The sequence below is a fragment of the Pseudochaenichthys georgianus genome, chromosome 24, assembly GCF_902827115.2.
Source record: "Pseudochaenichthys georgianus chromosome 24, fPseGeo1.2, whole genome shotgun sequence".
NCBI lineage: Eukaryota > Metazoa > Chordata > Actinopteri > Perciformes > Channichthyidae > Pseudochaenichthys > Pseudochaenichthys georgianus.
Genome location: NC_047526.1, coordinates 3726724 through 3745295, shown reverse-complemented (window position 1 = coordinate 3745295; position 18572 = coordinate 3726724). Strand labels below are relative to the sequence as shown.

Genomic DNA, 18572 nt, shown 5'->3' with positions numbered 1-18572 from the left:
TCCCCTCATCCTCTCCTCCCCCCCTCCTCTCCATCCTCCTCCTCTCCTCTCCTCTCCCTTCTCCTCCTCCTCCCCCTCCTCCTCCTCCCATCCTTCCTCTCTCCTCCTCCTCCTCCCCTCCTCCCCCCTCTCCTCCTCTCCATCCCATCCTCTCCTCCTCTCTCCCCTCCTCCTCTCAGTATTGTCTGCTGTAACAATGAGTGTTCTTTAAGACATGACACTCATTGTGTGTTAACAGTCTTTTGAAGGCTTTTTAGCCAGAACACATACAGTAAGTGTGATTTGGTTTGAAAAATCCACTTTGATATTCCACATTAATAAAGACAGTATAATGTGTGATAAATTATGAATAGAGCTTTGGTTTTGTTTCATCATTATTTAAATTCTGAAACCCTAATGAGCGCATTTTAATAGCCTTTTATTCGTCTGGTCTGAAAGAGCAACACAGCACATGTCCCTGCATTACTGTAGTCTTCATTTCACCATCTCTTCAAAGTAATGGTGTCAGCACACACTGTAAACTAGTGTAGTATTTCACATGATATTAGTCAGTAACTACACAACATTTAATATAATAAAAAAATATTCATGCATATTTCTTATGCCTTCATTTTAGTGCATTTAGATTAATTGGCATTGATTGACCATATGTTATAATAATGAAAGTGCTTCTTTATACACACTATGCTTTCGTTCAGTTTTCTCATGAGAGAAAATAAACGTGTCTCTCTCCACCTGTGGTGCTTTCAGTCGTATTTTTTATCAATTTGTTGATTGGTTTAGTTCTTGCCATAATTAAACTGATGTTATGCCATGCAGTGAAAACAGACACATGTACCTTATTAAATGCTTTATGTCAACACATTTCACATAACTGTAATGGGTTAGTTGAATGCAATAATGTTAGGTTTAGATAGTTTCAACTTAATATTATTGCTTTCAATACAGTTATGTGAAATGTGTTGACATAATACATTTAATTAAATTCAACCTTTCAGTTTTTCCAGCAGAACTGCAATGAAACCTTGCGTGGCTATGAACTTGTTTGAGTTCCTGCCCCTTCTATTCATGAACCTCACATTAGAAAACATAAATAGCTCCCATTAGAATAGTTATTGGCTGCTTTTATCAAAACATAATACTGTAGGCAACCTAACATGTATCTTGTGATAAGGCTTTTGTAGGACTTCGGCCTAGCATGTTAAGTTTATCATGTGATCTTATATTAAGAAATCAGGATTGTATTTAGAAACAAGAGACATTTGCATTGATGTATTAATAATGACAAACTTATGGTAAATTATGCTAAGGATTTAAGAATAATAATTAAAAGAGAAATCACAACAACACAACCTAACTTAAAAAACAGATAATATGCATTAACATTATGTACCACAGGTATGCCTTTGTCTATGAAAAATCTCTATGCTTATGTACTATTTTTCTTTATTTGTAGATTAGACAAATGTGAAGAAAATCGGAATTACAGATGCCATGTGTTAATGTTTGGTAAAAACATTAGTGATGAATGAAAATCATTGAGATAATGACAATATAAAAAAAGTTATAAACCATTGAGCAAATGTATCAGCTCAATTACTATTTAATCAAATTTAATTCAGCATTCCACACGTATATATCAAAGGCTCTGTAACAGTCAGCATGCAGAGCAATGGTATCACTCCATCCTGACCTCTGTCTCTGCAGATACACGAGAATAACGCTCAGAATGAGAGAGAAAGCCCTCGCTTTGTTTCAGCTAGAGGTGGGAGAACAACTTAGATCTTGTACCTAAGTAGCAGAGTGTAGGAATACTCTCTTACAAGTAAAAGTCCTTCAATCAAAATGTTACTCAAGAAGTAAAAGTAGAAAAGTATTAGCATAAAAATATCCTTAAAGTACCAAAAGTAAAAGTAGTCATTGTGCAGATTGGTCCATTTCAGAATAATATATATGATATGTTTTATAATGATTAGGGATGTAACGATACCAAAAACTCACGGTACGATAATATCGCGATAACAAGTCCACGGTACGGTATTTATCGCGATATTGAATAATAAAGGTTGGGGGGGAATGTAAAAAAGATTGTTTCAATAAAAAAAACTTTACTTGAAAAATGTTTCTTTATTAAATAATAAATCTGATTTGTACAGCATTTTAGTAGGATAGCAGTATTTAAAAATGTCAAAAACAAAGTGACAGTAACAGACTGGAACAAGAAAACCAGTGTGTTTGTACCTACTAGTACTACCAAACAAAGTAGGCATTTTCTTTGTGCCACTGCATCTCACAAATAAACAAGGACATTTAATAATCAGACACTGCAATAAAATAAATCAAGTGTCACTTTAGTTTTTCAAGTAACTCAAACTCACTAGTCACTCACTCAGCATCATCAGACAGGTTTTTAGGAATATGAGAATGTCCACATTTCCAGGTATTTAGAAGCTGGGATGTTTGGGCATTTACAATATCCCCTGCACTCGAAAAAACTCTCTCGCTTGGTACTGATGTTGCCGGGACAGCAGTGGTCGCGTTAACCGAATATTTTATTTAACAATGACGGAAAAATCTGAAAGCAGTCTGTCATTTTGACAGATTAGAACAAACTCGGAACAGCGCCAACGTTTCCCCGCAGCGAGGCTCTGGTGTTATCCCGTGGTATGCTGCCCTCCAAAAGGAAATGATATCGTTTCCAAACCGTACTTTGCCGTACAGATCAACACATGTCTGGGAGGTTTTGCTTTATGCTGTGCGCGCTCCCGCAAGGTGCATGCACACACGGCATAACACCGCCGCAGCTAGTTTGAATGACTTTGTAGACTGCAGGGTAGCTGGTGGATTTACTCCAGGCGGAACTAAAGTCTGATTCAACACTTGGTTAGATTTCACATCATTCATCCACATCTGTAAAGTAACTAAAGGGATTACATACATGTAGTGGAGTAAAAGTACACCATTTGCCTCTGAATTTTTGTGGAGTAGAAGTAAAAAGTAGAAAATGGAAATAATCAAGGAAAGTAGTAGCCTACCTCAAAATTGTACTTAAAGAGCTTACGAAATGCTTTTAGCACCTGTTAGTGGGCTTAGTATATGATAGAGGTTGCATTTGTATTGTGGAATGTGCCATATGATTTTTTTATTATTGATCTATTTTTAATAAATCACGATTATAACAGCATACAAAAGTTGTCAGTTAGTAACAATCGTTCGTTGCGCCGGAAACATCAACTTCGGCCATTTCCGGCGGTGACGTCATGAGTGGAACACAGCTGAGCTCAGTCCCGTTTGAATGCATTGAAGGGCCAAATATTACGACAAAGGATGCACAGCAATAAGACGCCAAGAATAATTGGCAAGCGATATGTTGTATGGGGATGTGGGGCCGTCTCAACATCTGGTTATGGGATGTTTTTGTGGCCAAAAAATGATCAAATGTTGCGTATATGGACAAAACAAGTGCGTCGTACGAGGCGGACCTTTGCTAGACCAGGTAACCCGGGGTCGATGAAACCGACGATGTGTGGGGCAGCACATCAAGAGATCGTGTTTCGAACTATCAACAATGCCCGCTAAGGAGAGAGAGTAAACGCTTTCTCGAAGGTTCGTTTTGCTTTCTTACAACGTTACGTTAACTCAACCTTACGTTTGCCATGAGGCTATGTTACTTCCCTTAAGAGCTAGCTGTCTTAGCTAACAACGTTTTCTGCAGTTTGTGTTTCCACTGAAAAACGTGATGTAGTTATTTAAGGGTAAGTTAACTAAACGTTATCTTACAAGTAGAGAAAGTTAAGTTGTGTTTAAAATCGTCAATGTAATGCACGTTAAAGGTTTTGTGTTGAGCATGAAGTTAGCTTTACTGTAGCTCACCAAAGGTTAGCATGTTAAGCTGCACTTTCTGTGGCAGCTCGCTTAATACAAAGAGGGGTTTTGTGCTTCATTGTAAACTTTTCTTACAAATGTGTGTTATCTACCTGAAATTGTAGGGACAGTTTTTTTCTACTCAACTATACAGACCATTGTTGAGGAGATGCAAAACATACTGTAAATGAGTTGGGTCTGACATATACATGTTACTTTGCTGCTAAAAAATGAAACATTATCAGATGAGGACATCACCAAAGTGTGTGAGTCTGTCAGGGGATTTGATCTGTTCTCTGCATGTCGTACAGGGCCTGTACACACTGCTCTGGTATGAATTAAAAATATAATTGTAAAATGTATGTCTCTCGCTCTTGTCATCATTCAGGCTTTGCATTTGAACTCCTATGACTGGTTGCGGACTTGAAGGGAACGACTCCATGGCCTTCCTGACATCCAGGAAAAAGGTGAGATTCTAATCCATTTCAATGCCAACAGCAAGTCATTGTTTTTAACATGATTTTTTTGGGGAATTTCTGTTTTATTGGATAGTAGAGATCTACTGGAACCTAACACCAGAGAGAGAGAGATAGAGGGAGGAGATGATATGCAGCAAAAGGCCGAGCCGGATGGTTGCTGCTCCGTGTGGAGCGTGTTCTATCAGGTAAAGCACTTTGGTACCCAGTTATTTATGGTATTGAGTTTGAATTTAGCCTTTGGAAGGTCATTTCCTGAAAAAAACATTTATTTGTCTCAACATTCCTGTAATAATTTGTTTTTTATTGTTGATATTGTTTTGTTCTTTATTTTTGTTGTGAGAATCACTTTGCAATTGTGTAAGTGCTAGCTATATACATAATTATACTAATATTATTGTTGTTACCATCATTACCATTATTAAAAAAAAAATCTTTATTTATCGCTGCAGAAAGGATCATGCCAGCCCACATCAAACACCTGATCAAGAACTTGTGAATCTTCAGGCAGAAAAGATGAAAACACCTGTTCAAAGTTCCAGTTTCCTGTACATGGAACCATGCCTGTCCTCTGTTCCACATGTCTTCAGTCAGTCCTGAGGCCTGTACTACGAAGCAGGATGTTCTCTTCGCGGCTAACTTCAGGGAAAACTCCGGCTTTCCGGTCCTACGAAGCTGGTTCTCTTTTTAGCGGGCTAGATCTCCATGGTAACTTATGCTGAACGGCTAAACTGCCCCGGAGCAGGTTAGGTTGCAGGCTAAGAGCTCAACTCAGTGAAAGCACTGCCTGCTGACCAATCAGAGCTCAGTGTGCGGAGTTTAAAGCGATCAAGTCATATTACAGGAGAAAGGAAATACAGAAAAGCTGCCGTCGCAGGAAAGACGGCCGGCAAAAATCACCGACTGTGTGAACGTGAACATGAATAGAATATCACCTCCATCTTCAGAGCAATCTGACTATTATAACATTAGCGTTAAGAAAGCTTACTTAAATATCGGCCACAACATAAGTAACCGGATCAGAGTACATTAAGTACAGTCCGCGGCATATCACTTCATAATGTATCATATATCTCCTGATCTGAGTCAGCTGAGCCGTATCTGGCCGTGCAACACTCACAGCGTCACATACTGTATGCAGAAGTATTATTTTAAGCAACACATTAAGTTGAGGAAACACTCGAGTCAAATGTAATGAAAGTCAGATCGTGTTTTAGACGGGGCAGTGATATCATAAACCTGTTAATGTACGCATTCAAACACGTGTTCTGTTCCCAGCTGTATTCACCTTGCAGCTGCAGCTCTGTGGCTTTGATCCTGATCAAGTGTTTAAGTCATGGATGTTTAAAGTTTAACTTCTTCATATTTGACTAGTATTAAAGTGCACTTTTCATTCAGGAAGTATGACGCTGCGCTGTCAGTACGCTTCTCCATGTTTGTGATTGGTCGAATGCTCCAGATACCACCCCTTTCATGTGAACGCGCACCTAACTAGATAGGACACGGCTGGCTTGAGCGATCCACTTGATAACCCGCGTCGTACGGTTTAGCGAGAGCGCGTATGTTTTGGATTAGGCCAACCGGCTAACTCAAACATATCCAGGTTAGGTTGAACCGGCTTCGTAGTACAGGCCTCTGGACCCTATGACTCGGACACTAGTTCTACCAAGGCTTATTAGAGGTAAGAGTGGTAGGAGAGGAGTGGAGTTATCTTTGTATTTAGGCTGCAAGTCGACAAAGGTGATCAGATGCTAATAATGATCCGATTCATTTGATATTGATTGTCTGCCAATACCGAATCCTGATCCGATTCTTCTATTTCCCAGATGATACAGCTGCACCGTGTACACTAGCTCTATTTGTTTTTGCCATTGTAATTCACCATAAGCAATTGTTGACTGTAACGTCTAGACTCTATGCCAACCAACTGTAATTTGTAATGTATTATACTTTAACTGTTCTGGCAACCACAGCAGCCCAAATGTTAACGTAAATATTAAGTTTTCTTTTTACAGTGTACTTATATCTGTACATTTCTTTTCAGTTTGCTTCAAGAAGTGGCTTCAACAGACAGAAGTGCAGGTCAGATTGGGAAAGGCTGGACGCTACACAACGGGAAACATTATAGACATGAACAAGGAAAAACAACAAACACTTTCTTTGTTGCCTTGTTCTTATCATACATAGTGTTACGGTTTTTGTTACCATTTAAATATTGAATTATATGTATTACTTTTATTTTAAATCAAATGCACCGGTTTTAGATAATATATTTATTTTGATGTGTAGGTTGATTTGCAGGTTGGTTGTTATTTGTATAATTATTGTATTGTTACTGTGTATTTTATTATATTAACTAGCTATTTATTAAATTAAAATACTATTGTGAACACTATACAATGTCTTTATTTTGTAGATACCAGAATACATGACACAATGAATCTTTGTAATATATTTATGTTCTCTTGTTTAAATAATCATACCAGTATTTAATGTATGCTGGTCACCTGGAATCCTGGTAAGCTCCCAGCAGGGTATATTCAATACTATTATTAAACATAAGCTGGTGATAGATGGATAAACCAGCCCTCCTGGCCAGCTGAAGTGTCCAAAACCCCTCTCCAGCCAACCGTTCCAGCCTAATATATACTGGCTGGTCAATTTACAACAGCCTGACCAGCTATATGTATCTAAACTGGTTATTTCAGCAGAGTCATTATTATTTATTTACTATTTTTTGAGAATCTCTGAATTTTAGTCAAATGTATATACCAGTCTCTGTTCTGTTGCCTGAGCCAAGTTTGCCTGCTACATTACGATGTATTATTATTTATTTACTATTTATTGAGAATCTCTATGAATTAAAGTCAAATGTATACCAGTCTGTGTTCTGTTGCCGCATCGGATCTCCGCCAAATGAGTCTTGTCTGTCACTCGATTCTGTCTCCAGAGTCCGACATCAGCCACAGAGGTAGTGTATTATTCAACAGGTGTTCTACTCGTGACGTGCGTGACGTCACTAACCGGCGAAAGCTGTTTTGTTCGGAGCGGTCGTGTAACATCGGAAGTGAGCATGGAAAGTTGTAATAAACCACGATTTATAAATACTGCGGGCATATTGTCATGAATGACATGATTTCCCATTAATAATAGTATATATATTATCGTAATAAGAACAGTATTGTCCTTCATTTCGTAAGCTCTTTAAGTACAGTATGAGTACATTTACTTAGTAACTTTACACTACTGGTTTGAAGAGTATGAAGTGGCAATTTCACACTCTTGTTGGCCATGAGTTAAAATACAAACAGAGAATATTGAGTGCGTCGACATTGACACCAACGCAGGAGACCTCCCTGCTTTGGTGTCAATGTTGACGGCCACACTGACAGTTTGACTGCTCCTCTCATCCGTCCTGTTTCCAGCCTTTTTCTTGTCTTTAATCAGCACTGCTGTCAGAACGGCTGCCAGGATGAGCAGCACTACAGAGATCACTCTTCAATGACCTCCGTCTCATCCCCTCTCTGAAAACCAGGGCCTTTCAGTGTGCGCTCTGAAGCCACACAGCTTGTTAGCTCACATGGCTAACAAGGCACAACGCAGCGACACAACATCCTTCTCTGCAACACAATGCTGATCACACTCAATACCTCCAGAGATAACGAGTGCACCACGCTTTCCTGCGTTGATGGCCATCTTAATTAGAGCTTATTTGAGCGCAGACGTTTTACCAGCCTGTCCTCCTCCAAAAAACGACCAAATAGGTTGATTGTTCAGCAGCTTATTACGACCTTTTGCCACATTTTAAAGTTTAGCACCTCTAGTGGTCGTGTAAGAAACAACAATTTGCGGCAATTGCAAACGCTCCGGAGGGTCGTATATTCACAAATAACCCTCTCTGGAAAATCCTAAATTGTAGAATAGTTTGGCCATTAAAATGCTTTTTGATTAGATTTCTAGCGAGAAGTGCATATTGTACTTTTAGAATCCAGGTCCAGTGGATGTGTAGGATCTACAGTTTGATAGATATTACGAAGATTATGTGAGGTCTCGCCAGGAGAATGTGTATATACTACGTCTTTCCCCTATTCATTTATATTGATGGCAGCTTCCATGTAAAGTTGGCGTCAACCCTCACGGGGTGAAAACAGTATTTCCGGTCTCAAAGTTTTCATAATAAAACCGGATATATTCCCTTCACTCTCAAATGATTACACAGTGATATCTGCATTACTCATCCACTAAAAAACATCAGTTTATCCTTGTAAATTACACAACGTTGATTGCTTTAAATTGTGTACAATGCTTTTGTGTTTTTAACCTTCGATTCAGAGAAACAAATAGTTTTTTGTTTAGTTTAGGATCGCTGAAGACGCTACACTACCCATAATCCTCAGCTATCATTTAGGACTACAACATCCGCTTTGCTTGACAAACCCCGTGATTAGTTCTCAAGCTCTGTGAATGGATGTTGGAGTGGCAGTGCGCCAAGGTTACGCCAAGCAAACAGCACTTTGAAATGGAATGAAACCATGGCAGACTATACAAAACTGGATTAGAACAGGTTAAGATAAGATATACTTTATCAATCCCAAGTTGGGAAATGTTTTTGTTACAGTAGCATGTACAACATGCAATTTATTGTTAATTTGTAATTCTACTCCACTACAATTCAGAGGTTAAACTGGTATTTTTACTCCACTACATTTATTTTAGTTACTTTGTATATTCTGATTAATGATGTGAAATATAAACAACCCTTAAATCAGACTTTAGTTACACCTGAGTAAAATTCAGGGAAGGTGATTGTCAAGTGCCAAAATAAACTATGCAATATATTAGACGTTAAGTACTTTGTCAGACTTAATGTTTATCTCTAGATACCCCCACGATTTTTTTTTTCAAAAGAAGACCTTGAAGGTGGGGTAGGTAATTTTGGAGAAACCAGATCGAGATCGCTAGAATTTGAAAATACACAACCGGAAAAAATCTGCCACTTCCTTACAGAGCCCCTCCTCCAACACACACGCGCTCATGACCAATGAGGGCACGAGATAAGTTTGTGCACAGATGGACAGGCAGGTAGGCCATCCAATCATTTTTGCTGGCCCGGCTAAAATGATTGGTCGTGCTTTTTACAGTACTACGGCTTCCACTGATTAAATGTTGTTATGGATTTTTTGTCAAAGCACTTAAGATATTCATTGCTATCGGGATGTTAAGAGCATTCCACGGAATATAACAAAAAGTGTATCTCGAGCCGGTTTCTCAAACTTACGCGTGAACGCGCAAACGGAGGGGTAGGGTGTAGGGGGCGGTTTGGGAATGGGCCTAAGAAGCAGTTTATTACGGCGCGACATGTCGTTGCAGTAAATTAAAGGGTGTTTCATGTTGTCGTTGCTGTGGACCTTCTTAATCTACCTTCTTTGGGGGCCCCCTTCTGGTCCAAGCACAATTGCCTGCCTTGCTTGTCGGCAAATGGCGCCCCTGTATACACACACACATTCAATACATACATACAGTATGATGGCTTGAATTAGTGGGAGAAATGGCACTGTTTGTCTTGAACCTCGGCAAAAAAGGCATTAGAAGCATTAGAAAGTCAAGGTAAACTTGCGGTTAACTTGCGGTCTGCAATGCGTGTCACGCTCGCGCACACAAGTAAATATATATGCCCGTTCATTCTCACAACGCGTCAGACTCAAGAAAATATACATTAATTTACATCAGAATCAGAACGTTTTTATTTTGTATAATTTTTCTTTTTTAATAATGGGACACAGGGTTCGGTCCGGATTGATTTGCAGTTTGGTCCGGATTCGGACCTTGGTCCGGAGTTTGAGAAGCCCTGATGTATAACATCTGAAGATGTGTATTTGTATTCATGTTTTCACAACATTTTACAGGATATTGCTATATTATTTCACATATTGTAGTTCTACACATTAATATCTGAGGTATATCCGCCATTTAATGGTAAGCTATTGAAATTGTGATTATGTGTCTCCCATCACCCAAATTCCATGACTATTCTCTCAACTCAGTATTTACATTCTTTAATTCAAAGAAAATCAGTAATATCTTTAAAAACTACAAGTCCTTTTCTATCAGCTGTGCACTGTTATGGTGTAAATATAACCTATCTACGAATTAGATCAAATGTCAAAGTCAGCCGAATTTCTATTGATACTGCAAGGAGACGTATTGTGTGACGAGAAATTGAAGATGTTGTGTAATTGCTGATATATTTATGATCCACGTCACATATTCATGTTTCGGTGGCAGTTCTTCCAGTTTGTCCAAAGGTTTTCTAATCAGAGCTCTATACATAAAGAACTACGGCAGATGTGTAATATTTAATGCAGCCAAACCGTGTATTACAATGACGTTATGTGATGACTTTCAAAGAGAAAAGCAATTACACGCGGAATAAAGTATTTAAAATTAATTTTTTCGGATTTCACATCTCATAAACACTATATCCCAACGTGCGGCTAAAACATCCAATCACCGAGCTTCAACGATAGCTGAGGATTATGGGTAGTTCGATGTTTTAGCCAATCAAGACCTCTGAAAAAATAAATGTGTCCCTCAGAATCGAAAGGGAAAGATCTATGGGAAAAACACAAAAGCAGTGTACACAATTTATGTATTTTAGTGGATGAGTATGGCAGATATTACTGTGTAATCATTTGTCAGTGAGGGGAATACGGTTTTATTATGAAAACCTAGAGACCGGAAATACTATTTTCACCCGGTGAGGGTTGACGCTAACTTTTCATAGGGGGAAAAGACATACACGTTCTCCTGGCGAGACCTCAAATAATCTTCGTAATATCTATCAAACTATAGATTCTACCCGTCCACTGGGCGTGGATTCTAAAAGTACAATATACACTTCTCGCTAGAAATCTAATCAAAAGGCATTTTAATGGCCAAACTATACTACAATTTAGGATTTTCCAGAGAGGGTTATTTGTGAATAAATGACCCTCCGGAGCGTGCAATTGTCGCATATTGTTGTTTCTTACACGACCACTAGAGGTGCTAAACTTTAAAACGTGACTATAGGTCGTAATAAGCTGCTGAGCAATCGACCTATTGGGTCGTATGAGTTGGAGGACTTGTTGTATTTTACTGGAGCAGTCCAGAAAAGCAGTGAACAGAGCAGGAAAAAAACCAGAGGTGACAGGGCCTTCAGTGTTGCAGCTCCCAGACTGTGGAACAGCCTCCCAGCACATATCCGGACTGCTGTGATACGATGGGCTCGTAAGAACTCAGATGCTCGATTCTGTTGCTTGGTAATAGTCTTTATTGGACAGAAACCAAAGCTATCAATGACTTCTAGGTTCTACTAGGACTCTCCATGGAATCACTAGGATCTACTAGGTACTGTAATATCGATCTCTGGTAAACAGGCATGGATCTAACGATAACACAAGACGAACCAACACCAGACAAAGGGAGAGAAGGACTAAATATACATATTAGGTAATGGGGCACAGGTGGACACAATCAGGGGCGGGAACAACAATCAGTCTAGCAGGTGCCACACGGACAGGAAGTGCCGACACCTGGAGAGAGAGAGTATAGTGATTATTATCAACAGACCGATAGACAAAACACTAAAACACAACAGCTAACAGCATACTAGCACTAAACCCTGACATGCTGAGTCTATTGAACTTTTTAAATCCCAGCTAAAAACTCACCTCTTTGCACTGGCTTTTAATACTAGTTGAGCATTACATTTTTATATTTGTATGTGTTTTTTATTTATTATTTTTTATATGTTTCTAGTTATTGTGCTTTTATTATGTTTTTAATTATTGTTTTATTATCGTACTCCCATTGGGCTATTCACTATTGTAGTTACTGCCTGCCCTGTACAGCACTTTGGTCAGCCGAAGGTTGTTTTAAATGTGCTATATAAATAAATAAAGATTGAGATTGAGAGCTGGTGAAGCGACCTAAATCAGACACTTATTGTTGAAGGCGAATGTAATACTTTATTTTGGTATTGAGGTAGTTCAAGGGTAAGATCACCAAATTAAAAAGAAAATAATGTTTTCTATTGTTTAGGTTTATGGTAGCTTAGATTAGTCTTTAACCCAAAAAACACACGTTTGTAGGAATGTAATTTTTTTAGCAATCTTCATCTACAAAGATAATATCACTTTTGATCTACATCATCTACGGTCTTCACTACAATCAGATTTTGTTTGAATCCTTTATCGACAAAAAAGTTCAAAGTTACATGACTTAAACTGGGCTCTAGTCATGCATCTAATGACTAAATTAGAGGTACTAAAAAGATGTAATGCACGTTAAAATGATTTGCTATTCTAGAAATAAACTGAAAACATTTACACTGTTTAAAAATGTAAGTATTGTTATATCAAATACAACACAATTATTCTTGTACAAGGAAACATAATGATTTGTTAACGTAACAGCCCAGATGTAGCCTCTGACCAAGTACAGTGCCATTTGCCATTGCACTTTCTGCGTCCTTCAACTCTGTAGTTGCGTACTCAGGCTAAAGGCCTAGGGCACAGTTGGCCAGATGTTGCAGCAGCTGGACATGATCCCCCTATCAAAAGGTGTTGGACATGTCAGCCAGGGGCAGAGCCCTCCACCAGTTTGATGTGTTGCACGTATGTCTGTGTCCATTAACCAGGAATGTGAGGCTTTATCAACAGCAGTTATGGTGCTGGACCTAGGGAGGTAGGCATGCTGGTTATTACATCCAAACATCAATGAACCTATAAGGGGCTTCAGTTTGATTAAAAACTCACAAGCATATTTCCTGTGTTGGCATATAATAATAATAACTTGGATTTGTATAGCGTCTTTCATGAGACCCAAGGTCGCTTTACAAGTTAGAACAGGAGTGAACCAACATAACAAACATAACAAAAGGCAGTCAGTCGAACAGTTATACAGACAAAACAACAAATAGATTTGGGGCCAAAGGCCTTGGCAGACAGATGGGACTTGAGAGCCCTTTTGAAGGCTTCAAGCGTGGGTATGCTGTGGATCTCCACAGGGAGAAGCGTTCCAGAGAGTGGGGGCTGCCATACTGAAGGGATGTTAACAGCTCTTAACATCCCGATGAAAAACAGCGAGCCAGCTAGCAGCTAGCAACATTAGCCTAGTAGAAACCGGACCCCGAACCCCAGCAGCGGTGATGGAAAACACCCCAGTTGAGATGGCAGGACTGAGGGAGGGTTTGTTGATAGTCCTGGGAGCGGGGCAGAGAGGAGCCCAGTCAGGGTATTCCGGAGCGGGGATTCCACGGATAGCAGAGCATGATGGTGAGCTTGTTTAGCTCATGGCAGGACGGCAGAGGCTAGGAGCTAAACAGCACCCAAACATAATCGGTTGAAGCAACGGAGATGGCAGAAACACAAAACCAGAGCAGAACAATCTTTCGCTGTGTATGTGAAAAATAATTGACGGCAGGGAGTGATGGACACGAAGGCAAGAAGAGCGGCAAAAAACACGCCAGCGTTCCCTCTAGAAAACTTCCGGTCGTATTGATATCAAACATCTCATGCTGATCCAGGAGGAGAAGACGACAGCCTCCACGTGGCCTCCTCTGCAAGTACAAGAAATGGTGCAAGGACCAACTTGTGAAACTAATGTCGCCAACCAAACGTCGAGCTGGCAGGCTTAGGACCGGCAGACGGGCAATCATCCCGACCGTCGAAAACCGAGGCCTGTCAGTGCTTCAACTCAATGTCGAGGGCCTAACAACCGCCAAACTCGAAGTCCTGCGTCACCTGGCTGATTCCAATGGGGCAGCGGTTCTGCTCCTGCAGGAGACACACTGCACATCAGACAACATCATCAAGATCCCTGGGTTCCATCTCGCTGGGTCCATCTACAGCAAGCAACACGGTGTAGCAACGTTCGTCCGGACTGAAATAAGCTGGTCAGCCAGTAGCCAATCCCCACCAGGCTCTAACATCGAGTGGCTGGTTACAAATATCCAGGAACATCAGTCGTCAACGTATATAAGCCCCCACCATCAGAGCTGTCCACGACGTCACTCCCATCAATAACTGCACCTGCCATCTATGCAGGGGACTTCAACTGTCAGCACACAGACTGGGGTTACAACTACACAACACCTAATGGAGTGGCGCTGAGTGAATGGGCCTCCAACACTGATGCAACTGCTGCTGTATGACCCCAAGGAGCCTCCAACCTTCTTCTCTGCACGCTGGAACACCTCCACCAACCCGGACCTGGCCTTCGCCACATGCCACAGTAACGACCCGATACCGGTGAGACGCGTCCTGGACAGGTTTCCTCCCGCTCACATCACCGACCATCCATCATTAAAGTCCCATCACTGGTGGAACCGGTACCAGGGAAACCCGTCAAGCGATGGAACTTCCGAAAGGCCAACTGGGAGTCGTATGCTGAGGAGACTGAAAGAATGTCAGCTGGCCCTGCCAGACCCAGGCACAGCCGACCTGGATACGGCCTATGCAGCCTATTGCCAGGTCCTCCTGGGTGCGGCAAAGAAGTCCATCCCACGTGGCTATAACAGGAATTAACATCCCGGGTTGGGACGAGGAATGCAGCCACCTTCTGTGTGACCACCAGAGGGCTAGCTCCAGAGAAGAGGTGGATGTGACTGCAGCAGGCACTGCTCAAGAAGCTAGATATCACCCGCAGGGCCAGATGGACAGAGGTCGTTGAATCAATCGACTTCACCCATTCTAGTCGCAAGGCGTGGCAGACCATCAAACCAGCTCACAGGCAGAAATACAACACCCCACAGCTGCCCAGTCCACAGCAAACGCCATCCGCATCCCAGCTCATGAAGACGGCCGCTTCCCGGTATGCTGACAAAGCCTTTGCCCCGACTGACAATCGCGTGAGGTGTCTTGCATCTCGGGAGCGGCCAGTGTCGATTCCCAACCTCTCGGGAGAATTCACAGCAGAGGAACTCAGTGAGGCCATGAGCAAGCTCAAGCCAGGCAAATCCCCTGGCCGTGACAACATCCACCCCGGAGTTCGTCATCCACCAGAGCTCAACAACATCTGGCTGGCTCTGTGCTTTCTACACATCATGCTACCAGAGATTAAAGCTCCCAAAGAACTTGGCGCCGTGCCTCTGTCATAGCTCTGCCAAAGCCAAATAAATCTGCAGAAGACCCCAAGTCATACAGACCAATCTCATTGCTCTGTGTCCCATTTAAGATCTTGGAGAGGATGATCCATAGCCGCATCGAGCCAGTGGTGGACTCCCAGCTCCCACGGGAACAAGCTGGTTTCCGTCGTGGAAGATCAACAGCAGACCAGGTAACACTACTCTGCCAGGACAATCGAGGACAGCTTCCAGGCCAATGAGAAAGCTGGGGTAGTGTATTTGGATCTGACTGCTGCATATGACACTGTGTGGCTCCGGGGACTCCACCTGAAGCTGCTGAGGACAATACCGGACCGCCACATGGTGAAGTTCATCATGGAGACTCTTTCCAACCGTAGCTTAATCCTCCAGACCAGCAATGGCCAGTGGCAGTAGGCTCAGAAGACTGAAGAACGGGGGGTAACCGCAGGGGTCTGTTTCTCTCGCCGATGCTGTTCAATATTTACATCCACGACCTACCTGATACAACATCCAGAAAGTATGGCTACGCAGACGATCTTGCCATCATGCTGAGCCGACCAACGTGGAAGGCGATGGAAGAGGGGTCTTAACGAAGACATGGGGCACACTAGTAGCATACCTCCGAAGGTGGCGCCTACAGCTCATCATCGGGAAAACAGTCGCAGCGGCATACCACCTTAGCACCAGAGAAGCCAAGAGGGAACTTGAGGTGCGCGTTGACAACAAATGTCTGGAGGTCCAGCAAGCCCCGAAGTATCTTGAGTGCGTCTGATCGGACATTGTCCTTTAATAAACACCTGGAAGAAGTCAAGGCCAAGGTGACATCCAGGGTCGCGCTGATCCTCCGCCGTCGCTGGAACAACCTGGGGAGCCTCCGCTAAGACGCTGCGAATATCCACTCAAGCCCTGGGTCTTCTCTGCAGCCGAATACTGCGCCCCAGTCTGGAGCAGAAGCCCTCATGCGAAAAAGGTCGACGTGGCTATCAATACCTCCCTTCGAATAATAACTGGATGCTTAAAGCCTACCCCTGTGTCCCTCTTGCCAGTCCTTGCGGGAATAGCACCGGCCGCCTCCGACGGGAGGCTGCCACCCTCGCCCTGGCCAGGAAGGCACAAAAGTATGACTGGCACATCCTGCACCACACCACAATAACTCCAGCACCTCCAAACAGACTCAAGTCCCTCCACCACCTACAACATAGCAGCTCAAGAGATGCTCAACTCCACCTCTGAGGACATCTCCAGAGATGCATGGTTGGCAGCAGCTTGGAAGAAGGAGTGGGTGTCAGCCGGGCCCTCCCGAATCCACCGTTACATCTGGGACCCAGGAGATGGCACCATTGGAGGGAGACGACCTACCGCGCCGGCAGTGGACCACTCTAAACCGTCTACGAACTGGGGTCGGTCGCTTTAAAACCACGATGAAGACGTGGGCTTGGCGGACAGTGCGGCATGCGAGTGCGGTGACCCTGAGCAGACCGCTGTCCATATAATCACCATCTGCCCCTTATAGACCACCCTCGGAAAGCCAGCCTCTCGACCTAGGACCAGAGATGCGGGCATGGCTACACGACACCGAGTTGGACATATACGTTATACGAAAGAAGAAGATGCTGATCCAGCCCATAACTACACCATATCAAAGTCCTTTTAAACTATCTGCACACACTAGATATTGTAATTAGTCAGGCCCGGTGCAACTGGCCATCTGGCTACAGTGGGAGTTTTCCCAGAGGGCCGTGGACCTGTGGGCGAGCGATGAGTCCAGCAACACAACGAGTTAAAACAGTTCCACACCGTCAGCAGGGGGGTGGCCAGCTGGCTCAGGAGGCATGTCTATGTGGGGGTCAGCATTGTGTGACATATCATGAGTCCATCTTTACTTTATATGCTGAGCCATTAACAGGCAGATCTGGCTGCGTTGTGCATTCATGGCAGCTGACCTATCAATTAATATGGAAATGAAGATGAACAAAAAACAAGCTGCAGGTCAGAAGTGAACCAAAGTCACAGATTGATCAATTTATTCTGTCAGATCACAACTGATGCTGCACCACATGTTGGTTCTGTTCCGCAGTGTGCAGCTGCATCAGTTGTCAGATCAAACATTGGGATCTCATTTGATGGGTGGAGTTACAGAGGGGACATTTGCAGGCAGATCGCATGGACTCATCACAACATGTGTAAAATACTAACTTGTTGAGTTTGTTTCTCTTATGGGTGAAACATTGAGTTCTTTTTTCTTCCTTTTTTTAAATGTATCATCTGGTACTTAATGCCATTTTAGCCATCCACAGAAAATCAATGCTTTCCAATGTTAGACCATTCTATTTGATGTGCTTTTCAGGAGATAATTGGGGGATAGCAGACATGTTCACTTGTTGTTGCTGGATCTTGGACTGATAATCCTTTGTGTTGCTTTGCATCGACAGCAGACATCTAGAGAGGAGGGTAGAACACGGACTGGACATTTAGAGCTCCACTTCCTGGATGTTTGCAGTGCAGTTCTGCAGGAGCAGGCGGAGTGATAGAATAAATAATGGCCCTGCTGGTGCTAACAGCAGGCTTTTCTTAATTTGAAGGGGCTTTCTAAGCCCCCTGTTTAATGAAGTTTTTTTTAAGATAACAGCATAACAATCTGAACGTGGGCACATAAATCTACTTGCATTTTCCTGTATTGCATTACACTGTATGTAGCCACAGGTGTAGAAAGCAATGGATGCTGTCTGTCTGCTCCCACCCCCCTCTTTCCTTTCGTTTCTCTCCCTCGCTCACTATCTGAATTACAATGTTTCCCTTGGAACATTCCTCTGGTACAGAAATGAAGACATCTTGAGCTCAACTTCAAACATGCTGCTCAGTAAACAGCCACTGTGGAGAAAGTGTTTCATCTGTGCCTCTGGGATATTATTAAGCTTCGTGGTAGCAGACTGCAGAGGAGCAGTATGAGAGCTCCTGTCTTTACCCCCGCTCCAGTGACAACATCCGGTGACCACAATATCTGAGACCACTGTTGTAGCGAATCAAACTAAATTAACTTTACGAATGAAAAAACGTTTACATTTGAGTCTGTGTACCTTTGTTCCCATTGTTTTTTCTTTCTT

The 18572-nt window shown here is 42.4% G+C and overlaps 1 long non-coding RNA gene across 2 annotated transcripts; it reads left to right on the top strand.

Moving 5' to 3' along the window:
* The first annotated feature begins 3561 nt into the window (after positions 1-3561).
* Positions 3562-5172, top strand: LOC139433075 (uncharacterized). 2 transcript variants are annotated; one of them, XR_011642632.1, is made up of 4 exons: positions 3562-3606; positions 4253-4331; positions 4420-4528; positions 4793-5172. It is a non-coding gene; the product is annotated as an uncharacterized lncRNA (long non-coding RNA). The 2 variants fall into 2 exon arrangements; XR_011642631.1 differs by lacking the exon at positions 4793-5172 and having other exon boundaries at positions 4420-4767.
* The last annotated feature ends 13400 nt before the right edge of the window (positions 5173-18572 follow it).